General features: G+C 43.6%; 1 pseudogene; it reads right to left on the bottom strand.

Annotated features, from left to right (window-relative positions):
* Positions 1 to 3,164: 3,164 nt before the first annotated feature.
* Positions 3,165 to 4,925, bottom strand: LOC147092745 (beta-1,3-galactosyltransferase 5-like; annotated as a pseudogene).
* Positions 4,926 to 11,160: the final 6,235 nt, after the last annotated feature.

The raw sequence follows: 11,160 nt of genomic DNA, 5'->3' as shown, positions 1-11,160 counted from the left end.
GTATATCCTTCCTTGGGTAAGGAGAGCAAAACGTTGTGCAGTGCTCCAAGACTGGTCTCACCAGGGCACTATATAATTGCAGTAAGACTTCATTACTTTTAAACTCCGATTCTTTTTTAATGGAGGCTTAACTACCATTTGATTTCCTAATTGCTTGCTGCACGTGCATGCTAACTTCAGTGATTCGTGTACAAGGACACCCAGCTCACTCTGAGTCACAACATTTCAGCGCCAGGGACCCGGGTTCGAATCCGGCCTCGGGTGACTGTCTGTGTGGAGTTTGCACATTCTCCCCGTGTTTGCGTGGGTTTTCTCCGGGTGCTCCGGTTTCCTCCCACAGTCCAAAGATGTGCGGGGTTAGGTTGATTGGCCATGATAAAAATTGACCCTTAGTATTAGGGGGATTAAATACATGGGGTTACGGGGATAGGGTGGGATATGTGTTGGTGTAGGGGTTACGGGGATCGGGTGGGATATGTGTCGGTGCAGGCTCGATGGGCCGAAATGGCCTCTATCTGTACTGTGAGGTTTCTGTGATTTCTGTGATCTGTGATCTGTGATTTCCCGATCTCTCACCATTTAAATAATCATCTGTGTTTCTATGTTTCCTATCAACGTGGATAACTTCACAATTCTAGATGTTAGATTCCATCAGGCATGTTGTTTCACATATACTGTCTATATCATTCTGAAGCCTCTTTGTATCCTCCCCACCTAGCTTTATATCATCAGCAAACTAGGACACATTACACTCGGATCCCTTTGACATACTTGAACCTCTAATTCACTACATTTATTTGTAATACCCCGTACGTAAGTATATAAAACGCTTATTTAGGAAAGGGACCCTAACCTGACCTTTTGACCTGATGCTGAATTTCTTACACCGTTTAAATGAATACCTTTCTTATTTGTCAATTCTGCTGTAACTACAGTAATTATTTTAGTCTTTCCTTCATCTGATGTATTATTGTGGTAACCTGAACTCTGCTCTTATCCTTTTTTATCGTTCAATTATCATTGTTACTGTTGTTAATGACTGAGCCCTGCCCCCACCCCAATTAATAGTTTAATGTCCATTCCTGCCGCGCTATTTATCCTTTACACGAGGACCTTGGTTTCAGCCCAGTTCAGTTACAGCCTGTTCCAAATGTATAGCTAACTCTTGGCCCAGTACTGATAGCAGTGTCCCATGAAATGGAACTGCTCCCTACCACGCCACTCATCCAGCCACGTGTTCACCTTTCTGTTCTCTTGATCTCTATGGCAATTAGCACGTGGCTCGGGTAATAGTCCTGAGATCAGCACCCTTGAAGAACTGTTTATGAAGTTACCTCCTCACTCGACATACTCTCTCAGCAAGAACTCACCCTCTTTTGCCCTTTGTCACTGGTCCCGACATGAAACACGACATGAAACCTTGCTTTTCAAATTTCTTTGCAGTCGCATCGAGTTATCCCTATCGTGACATCAATTTATGGGTAAACGGGGGCAATGAACCCCAGAACTTCCGAAAAACGTCCCTCTGTGTGTGAGGCCCCACTCGGGGAGGGAACTTCGATAATCTCCGCAAAAACTTTTCTTGTTACACCTGAAATAGTTGTCGACACAGTTTAATGCGAAAAGAAGTGAGAGAATGCTCTCTCCTATAAATTAGGAGTACTGGGACATTGAAAACTTGTAACAGGGCAGAATAAACTCTCATTGTTTTACAGCAGCTGTTAGCGTCGTTTGCAATTCCATTTAGCAATTTAATATTGAATCTGCACCCACCACCCTTTCAGGTATTGCACTCCTGATCACATCAACTCGCTGTGCAAAAAGATATTTCCTCATGTTGCCATTTGTTCTTCTGTCAATTACCTTGAAATTCGCAAAAGTGGTTGGAGCAGGGCGGGCCAACATGATTGGAGCTATTTGCTCGTGTGGAGGTTAAAAAAAGCAGTTGACTGGTTGGGCAGAATGGGTTGTTTCTGTTTTTAACACCGACGTATTTTTGTGAACATTGAGCTCTCACGGTTTAGCATTAATAATAGGACCCTGGGGAAATAATTTGGGATCTCAGCGTGTTAGAGCAATGAGGCCAGAGCTTGGATCAGGCAGCACTAGGAATGTGGCCTAAAGGTTTGTGAACACAGAGAACGGCTCTGGAGTTAGGTAGTTGGGGGAATATGAAACGTGGCTTACTGGTATCCAGAAATTCGAACAACTCAGAATGTACATGTGTCTTTGAAAGATTTATTCAACAATGCAGAGGTAAAATATATTCATGTAAACCCAGATTTTTGAGACACGCTGAGGCTTTGAAGGTAAATTTTCATGGAAGGCCCTAAACTAAAGAGCAAAAACAATGCAATCATTTGATTTAATAATGTTGATGCGAAAATGAAGTATTTATTTATGTAGAACCTTATTTTGAAGATTAGACATTTCAGTTACTGAAAAACATTACAGACATTATTTTCAACAAGCTCTTTGATTAATTTGATTGGTTGATCAAGAAACTCGTTCCTGTGCCGACTCCCCTGCCCCTTCCCCATAGCCCTGCATATTTTCCCCTTCAAGGATTGATTCAATTAATTTTGAAAACTACTATTGAAACTGCTTCCACCACCCTTTCGAAGCATTGCATTCCAGATCATAGCAACTCACTGCGAGAGACAAATTCACCTAACCTTCCCTCTGCTTCAATTGCTGATTCCCTTAAAAATAAACATCTTTACGTTTTTTGAATTTATGTTATTATTTATGCTCAGAAATCGAGGTAAATGGCAACTTCAAAAACAGATGTGGATTTGGCTTTTCTGCGGTATATTTCGAGGAGCTGGGAGACGTTAAACTGAGGCTCTACAGCACCACCATAGGAAGGAGCATGTAATTACAGCATGGCCAGTTCATACAGGAGGTATCCTTAATAAAAATGAAGATATTGGAGGAAATGAATGTAGACGTACAAATTCCGATATAGAATAGATAACTATAACACCTTGTCACATCTCCCAGAAACATCTTAAAGCACATTATAAAGATTATTTTGGACGTGCAGTGAGTATTATGCCTGCACACCAGCTGCAGAAATGATGAAATCTCATAAGGGTGTAATGATGCTACATAATAAAGGTATTAGGGCAAGTGACATTTGGAGGGGCAAATAACAAGCCTCTTCAAGGTGGCCTTCTACATGTACCTCCAGCGAAGCCCTCAGTTGCTGCACCTGCCAGTGCTTTCCAGTAGATTAGCAGATCGTAGGGTTTCAACCTGTGAGAGGTCATGAGTTTCCAAAAGTCGCAAACAGAAAACGGGAACTTTGATTCCTGGAATATTTTGCGCGAGTAGATTTCCACTGGCTCGATCTTCAACTTAGCCAGGCAGAGACCGATGAAAACGTCCTCGAGTTTCAATTTGGGGACGCTCTTCAGAACTTTCCAATCTCAGCAGGCGACATTGGTCGAGAGCACATACCCAGTGCCGGAGCAGATTGATGGATAGGTTTCCAGAGGGTATTCCTGTTCACTCACACACTATTTACTGGATTTGTCCCTGATCGGTCTTGGTTGTCTCATTATGTTGTCAGGGTTGGGGAGCCACGGAGCCGTGTTCACATGGGGCCGGGCTCTCCGGGTAAGGTAGGTTCTGGACCCAAGTGCAGAAACCAGACAAGAGACAAATATACCGTACTTTGTTTGAACTTTACTAGATTCACACATAACTAGATTAACACAAGGAACGCAGCAATATACATAAGAACTAGAGACAAGAGAACTCGAGACAGAAAACACAACAAGCATACATTAGAACTAGAGACCAGTTACAAGACGGCTAGTCAAGATAGGAACTCAGGACAGCTTCCATGAGAAAGCCCACTTGTCTATACTGAGCTTGCGACAAGCTACCACAAGGGGCAAGCGGCTTGCCGAGGCGAAACTCCAGACAAGCTACCCCAAGGGTAATCAGCTTATCAATGCAAAGCTCAAGACAAGCTCCCAACGGCTCCCACATAGCAACACGCTTGTCCACACAGCACCTTACCAAGACAAGCAACTTAACAGAACAACAGACTTAAATACATCTTAAAACACAAGCAAGAACCATGGCAACCAGCTTGTGAAGGCAAGCTGCCATAGAGAAAAGGCTAGTCACACAGAGCACCTAGTCAAGACAAGGACCATTGTCAAGACTAACTCCCTGGTTCACCCTAGTGAGGACTAAGCACAGAGTGAAGCAACTACAGAACTTATATACCAAGAAAACCAGGTGAAACCCATGAACAGCTAACAGGCCGTTAAGAATTAACACAGGAGGCTAGGAACAATTAACACAGGAAGCTAGAAACAATTAACAAAGGAACAAACAAGTGAAGGTGCCATCTAGAGGCTACAGAAGAACTGACTGGCACCCTCACATATGTAGCTGGTGAAGATGTTCCTGTGACTGGTTCGCGACAAGAGCTCTCTCAGATAATCAGCGTGGACAAACATGTCTGAATCGGTTTCCATCACAAAGGAGGCTGATGGATAAAATCGGCTCAACCATTCCAAGCCCATCAGCACCTTGGTAGTCAGGTTGTAATAAGTGTCACTGAGCTCTTTCTGTATGATGTCTTTGTGCAGCAAACCTTCCTCTAGCAGATGCTTCTGATGCTCCCGGCTGTACCCGAGCAGGAAATAGGTCACTGCCGTCTTGCCTTGTGTTGTCCGCTCTCTCCCCCAGGTCCGGCGAATGGCCGAGCGAGCTTAAAACTGGTCCTGGGCACTGGTGACGAGAAGAATCAGGAATGGGGGACCAATGTCACACCTGCTGTCGGGTCGCATTATGAAGGAGGTGTCATTTAACTCTGGGTAATGTGAATGTTCAGAAATGTGGTAGTTTAAATATCCGAGTATGATAAGTATCAGCAAAGGAGACAAACAAACAAATGATCGTTTCTTTGGACGTAAGTTGAAACAGCATATTTACCAGAAAATATTTTCATATTTTGAATCACCTGTAAAATAAAATAAACAAATTGATTATGGTGGAAACCGTGGAATGCAAAGCGAGACACTTTCCAGTTTAAGATTATCTGGCTATATCAGGTGCATAGAAATAGGAGGAGGCCATTCAGCCCTCGAACACGTTCTGCCATTCAATTGGGTCATGGCTGATCTGTATCTGTATTAGCCACCGTGGTACTGTAAACCTTAATGCCCTTATCAAACATAAAATGTATCACTCTCAGATTTGAAGCCTTCATTGACCCCCAGCATCAACAACTATTTGAGCAAGACAGTTCCAGATTTACACTAACCTGTGTGTGAACAATTGCTCCCTGACGTTACCCCTGACCAGCCGAGCTCTAGTTTTATGGTTGTGGCCCTTTTATCTAGACTACCCCACCAAGGAATTATTTTACCTCTCTCTATCCTCTAAACTGCTTTAACCATCTCTTAATCTTCTATACAAGTCAAGTATATCGAATACGTCCTGCTGATAGAACAGTATAATAGAATCACAGAATCGTTGCTGCACAGAAGGAGGCCATTCGGCCCATCGATAGCGTCCCAGCACTCTGCAAGAGCACTTCAGCTAGTCGCATGCCCCCGCCCATTCCCTGCAGCCCTGCATTTTTTTCTTTCAGGTCCTCATCCAATTCCCTTTTGAAAGCTATGATTGAATCTGCCTCCATCATTCTTGTAGGGACTGCATTCTGGATCATAACCACCAGGTGACTTTGGAAGCATCTGTTTCCTTGTTAAAGATAGATGTAAAGTACACATTTAGTACCTCAACTATGACTTTTGGAAGCCCATATACACAGTATCAATTGCACTGCCCTATCCCACACTCTCTGTTAACCCTTGCAAAAGCTGAATCAACTTGGTCAAACACGATTTGCTCCTAAAATGTCCCTGTTGTCTCTCTTTATTGTCCATGCTAGTCTAACTGGCTGTTACTTTTCTCCCGGATTGTTGTTATAAAGCTTCCCCATGACCGCTGCTTAAACGACTAGCCTGGAACAGCCAGGTTTAACCTTGTCCAATTTTTTGTAAAATGATTTAACATTTGCTAACCCCAGTGCTTTTCCACCTCTCCAGTATCTCAGGAGAATTGGAAGACTGTGGGCAGCACCTCTAGAATTTCTACCCTTACTTTCCCCAATAACCTAGGATGCATCCAATCCAGACCGCGAGACGGATCCACTTTAAGTACCGCCAGCCTTTCTAATACCTCTTCTTTATCGATTTTTATCTCATCCAGTAGCCCAGCCACCTCCTGTAAACCACAGCTTTGGTAAACTCCTCTTCCTTTGTAAACATCGATAAAAAGTGCTAATTTACGACCTCAGCCAGTCCTCCTACCTCCACCAATAGTTTTACATTTGGGCCCAAATACACCTAGAGTCATAGAGTCATAGAGTTATACAGCACGGATAGAGGCCCTTCGGCCCATCATGTCCGCGCCGGCCATCAAGTCCTGTCTAATCTAATCCCATATTCCAGCATTTGGTCCGTAGCCTTGTATGCTGTGGCATTTCAAGTGCTCATCCAAATGCTTCTTAAATGTTGTGAGGGTTCCTGCCTCCACAACCCTTTCAGGCAGTGAGTTCCAGACTCCAACCACCCTCTGGGTGAAAAGGTTCTTTCTCAAATCCCCTCTAAACCTCCCGCCCTTTACCTTGAATCTATGCCCCCTAGTTATTGACCCCTCTACTAAGGGAAAAAGCTCCTCAGCATCCATCCTATCCATGCCCCTCATAATTTTGTACACCTCAATCATGTCCCCCCTCAGCCTCCTCTGCTCCAAGGAAAACAAACCCAATCTGCCCAGTCTCTCTTCATAGCTGAAGCGCTCCAGCCCTGGTAACATCCTGGTGAACCTCCTCTGCACCCTCTCCAACGCGATCACATCCTTCCTGTAGTGTGGCGACCAGACTGCACACAGTATTCCAGCTGTGGCCTAACCAGTGTTTTATACAGCTCCATCATAACCTCCTTGCTCTTATATTCAATGCCTCGGCTAATGAAGGCAAGTATCCCATATGCCTTTTTTACCACCTTATCCACCTGTTCCACCGCCTTCAGGGATCTGTGTACTTGCACACCCAGATCCCTCTGACCCTCCGTCTTGCCTAGGGTCTTACCATTCATTGTGTATTCCCTTGCCTTGTTAGTCCCCCCAAAGTGCATCACCTCGCACTTTTCTGGGTTAAATTCCATTTGCCACTGTTCCGCCCATCTGACCAACCCATCTATATCGTCCTGCAGACTGAGGCTACCCTCCTCGCTATTTACCACCCTACCAATTTTTGTATCATCCGCGAACTTACTGATCATACCTTTTACATTCATATCCAAGTCATTAATGTAGACCACAAACAGCAAGGGACCCAGCACCGATCCCTGTGGTACCCCACTGGCCACAGGCTTCCAGTCACAAAAGCAACCTTCGACCATCACCCTCTGCCTTCTGCCACTAAGCCAGTTTTGTATCCAATGTGCCAAGGCACCCTGGATTCCATGGGCTCTTACCTTCTTGACCAGTCCCCTGTGCGGGACTTTATCGAAGGCCTTACTGAAATCCATGTATACCGCATCCACTGCGTTACCCTCATCCACACACCTAGTCACCCCCTCAAAAAATTCAATCAAATTAGTCAGACATGATCTTCCCTTGACAAAGCCATGTTGACTATCCCTGATTAATCCTTGCCTCTCCAAGTGGAGACAAATTTTGTCCCTCAGAATTTTTTCCAATAATTTTCCTACCACTGATGTTAGGCTCACTGGCCTGTAGTTCCCCGGTTTTTCCCTACTTCCCTTCTTGAATAATGGTACTACATTAGCGGTTCTCCAGTCCTCTGGCGCATCCCCTGTGGCCAGAGAGGTCCTGAATATATGTGTTAGAGCCCCCGCAATCTCTTCCTTTGCCTCACACAGCAGCCTGGGATACATTTCATCCGGGCCTGGGGATTTATCCATTTTTAGGCCAGCTAAAACCGCCAATACCTCCTCCCTCTCGATGTTAATATGTTCGAGCATATCACAGTCCCCCCGCCCTATTTCTATGTCTACATCGTCCTTCTCCATAGTGAAAACAGATGCAAAAAATACATTTAGAACCCCTCCTACATCTTCCGGCTCCACACACAGATTGCCACTTTTGTCCCTAATGGGCCCTATTTTTTCCCTAGTTATCCTCTTACCCTTAATATACTTATAAAACATCTTAGGATTTTCCTTATTTTGCTCGCCAGTGTTATTTCATGGCCCCTCCTTGATCTCCTAATTTCTTTTTTAAGTATCCCCCTGCAATTTTTGTACTCCTCTAGGGCTTCCTCCATCTTTAGCCTTTTTATCTGCCAAAAGCCCTCCTTTTTTTCCTAATCCATTCTCGTATATCCCCTGACATCCAAGGTTCCCTGTGGTTTTTGGAACCACCCTTGACCTTTACGGGAACATGTTGCCATTGTATGATCTCAATCTCCCTTCTGAAAGCCTCCCATTGCTCCGATGCGGATTTTCCTACAAGTAGCTGATCCCAGTCCATTTTGGCCAGATCCTGCCTTATCCTATTAAAATCGGCCTTCCCCCAATTTAGAACCTTTATTTCCGGCCCATCCATGTCCTTTTCCATGACCACCTTAAATCTTACCATATTATGGTCACTGTCACCAAAGCGCTCACCTACTAGCACTTTTTCCATTGGCCAGCCACATTCCCTAGAATTAGGTCCAGTACCGCCCCCTCTCTTGTAGGACTTTCTACATGCTGGCCCTCTGAAAACTATTTTGCTTTTAATATCTGTATAGACAAATTTGGATTTCCTTTAATGTTAGCTGTCAATCTATTCTCGTATTGTCTCTTTGCCCATTTTATTTCATTTTTATTTCTCCTCTGTACATCTTCTATTCAGTCTGATTCTCCCCTGTACTATCAAGCTGACATCTGTCACATGTCCCCTTCGCTGCTTCATCTTACTCCCTATATCCTCCATCGTCCAGGTAGCTCTGGCTTTGGTTGCCCTCCCTTTCGCCATTATAGAAATGTACTCAACTGTTCCCAAACCATCTCATTGTTAAAGGCCGCCAATTGCTCCATTACATTTGTAACTGCCAGTGTTTGACTCCAATTTACCCGAGCCAAATTCCTCCTCAATTCCTTGAAATTAGCTGTCGTGAAGTGGAGTTATTTTTAACATCTAGATTGGTCCTTGTCCTTCTCAAAAACGAATCTAAAGCTTGTGATACTTTGATCACTATTCTCCAGATGCACTCCAACTGTGGCTTTCCCCGCCTCATCTGCTTCAGTCCCCAGGAATACATCCTGCACTGCCCCGTTCCTGGCTGGGCAGGGAAAACACTGTTCAAGAAAATCCTCCTCAACACACTTCAAAAGTACCTCCCCTTTTCTTCCTTTAACCCAATCACTGCCTCATTTATGATTGGGATATTTATAGTCTCCCGTTATTACTCGTCTATAGTTCTTGCACCTCCGAGTGAATTCTTTGCAAATCTGCTCCTCTATCTCCTTCCTACTAATTGCTGGCCTACAAAATACACCAAGTAGCGAAAGAGCTCCTTTCTTGTTTCTCAACTCCAAACAAATAGGTTATGCCTATGGTTCCTCAAGGACATTCTCGGTTTCTAGCACTGTAATATTTTCCTTAATCAAAGCTGCTACTCAAAGAATGTGAAATATAATAGACAGGGAGAGTCTATAGAGTGTCTGATTTACCCCGTGCACAACCACTCCAACAATCTGTCCAATTTCACCGACACACTGAACGTCTCACTCTTCTGCTCCGTGTGGATTGAGGTCAGACAATGAATGGTGTTAAAGGGAAAGAGGAAGCCAGTAGCTTTCAGAACTCGAATCTACACGGGGAGATCCCAATGGATTTCTAATGTATCTTTTTCAACATACCGATCAAATATTGCAGCTACTGTGTTTCAGTTCCAGCCATGAGAAAGCGGCATCCTGCAGCAGCTGCTCTCTGCACATAGAAGGAATCAGAGTTCAGCAATTCTCAGCTCCCTTATGTGTTATAACTCTATGTATTTATTACATCAACAGCTTGCTCGTTTCCGGCGACCGGGGGATTTTGATGACCTCAGCTGCACAGATCTCGTATTGTTGTAGCTATCGGCATTTACCTTGCTGGATTGCCATGTTCCCTATGTATGGCCAATTTTCAATGAGTTACCATAGAGACGGACCACCTTTGTAAATGCTTGTACTCTCACAAATGAAATATGTGGTCGCCGTCTCACTTACTGCTTGCCATTGCTCCAACATCGTTCCTGTAATTTATTGTTTAAAAAAAGAAGAATGAAGCCAGAATTGATCAAGGGTCTTATTCCAGTGCAGTTCTCTTTGTTTTGATTTCTAATGTTTAATGATATCAAAAATCCGGCTCCAGTTCCGTGAGAAAATGTAGCTTCTGTCTATATTATTGGTTAAACTATTCTTTTCCTCAGTTCCTGTTTGAAGCAGTTTATTTCCGGCTCACCACCAGGGGCAGGTACTTCTCAATGGAATGTGTGCGCACGCATGTCTGTGCCCACTTCATGCACAAAATAACAAGATGTAGCAACAGCAAGAATTAAGTGAAACATGCATTCATGTTATGATTTTGTTTCTGACAGTTGTGGGTGGCAGCAAGATATAAAAAATGTTTTATTCTATGTTTCCAAAAACGAAGACTAACCGGGGGCAATTTTCCATTTCATCTATACTGTAACATGGGTTTAACGAAATGGCTGCATAATCAACTTTCAATGTTACTAAACCAACGGTTATCTCAAATTACACATAAATGTTAAACGTCTGACAGGCTCAGACTTTCATTCTTTATCCTTTCTGTTATAAAATCAACACCCATCTTCCATTCTCCCTCACCAACTCTTGCCTTTCCAGGACATCAAGCCATTGGAATCTTTGATCTCAACTGAAAAATCAGTATTAATATCTCCAGGCTTTTAAAAACCAACCATGCCAAACCTAACTATTATTCTCTCACACCGATGTCTCGGCATGTTAGGAAGTGGAAAAACACCTGCAAAATACGGATTGATCCTGTTTACTTTGGATAATCAGGAAATTACTTTATTATTTTATCACGTCTTTGCTCCGACGTAACTATGTCAAGACACTCTGTTCTATAGGAACTGTTCTTTTAATT

This window comes from Somniosus microcephalus, unplaced genomic scaffold, assembly GCF_052327205.1.
Source record: "Somniosus microcephalus isolate GS21.2 unplaced genomic scaffold, FLI_Smic_1.0 unresolved_chr2, whole genome shotgun sequence".
NCBI lineage: Eukaryota > Metazoa > Chordata > Chondrichthyes > Squaliformes > Somniosidae > Somniosus > Somniosus microcephalus.
The sequence above is the reverse complement of the archived record's forward strand: the minus strand, read 5'-3'. Positions and strand labels throughout refer to the sequence as shown.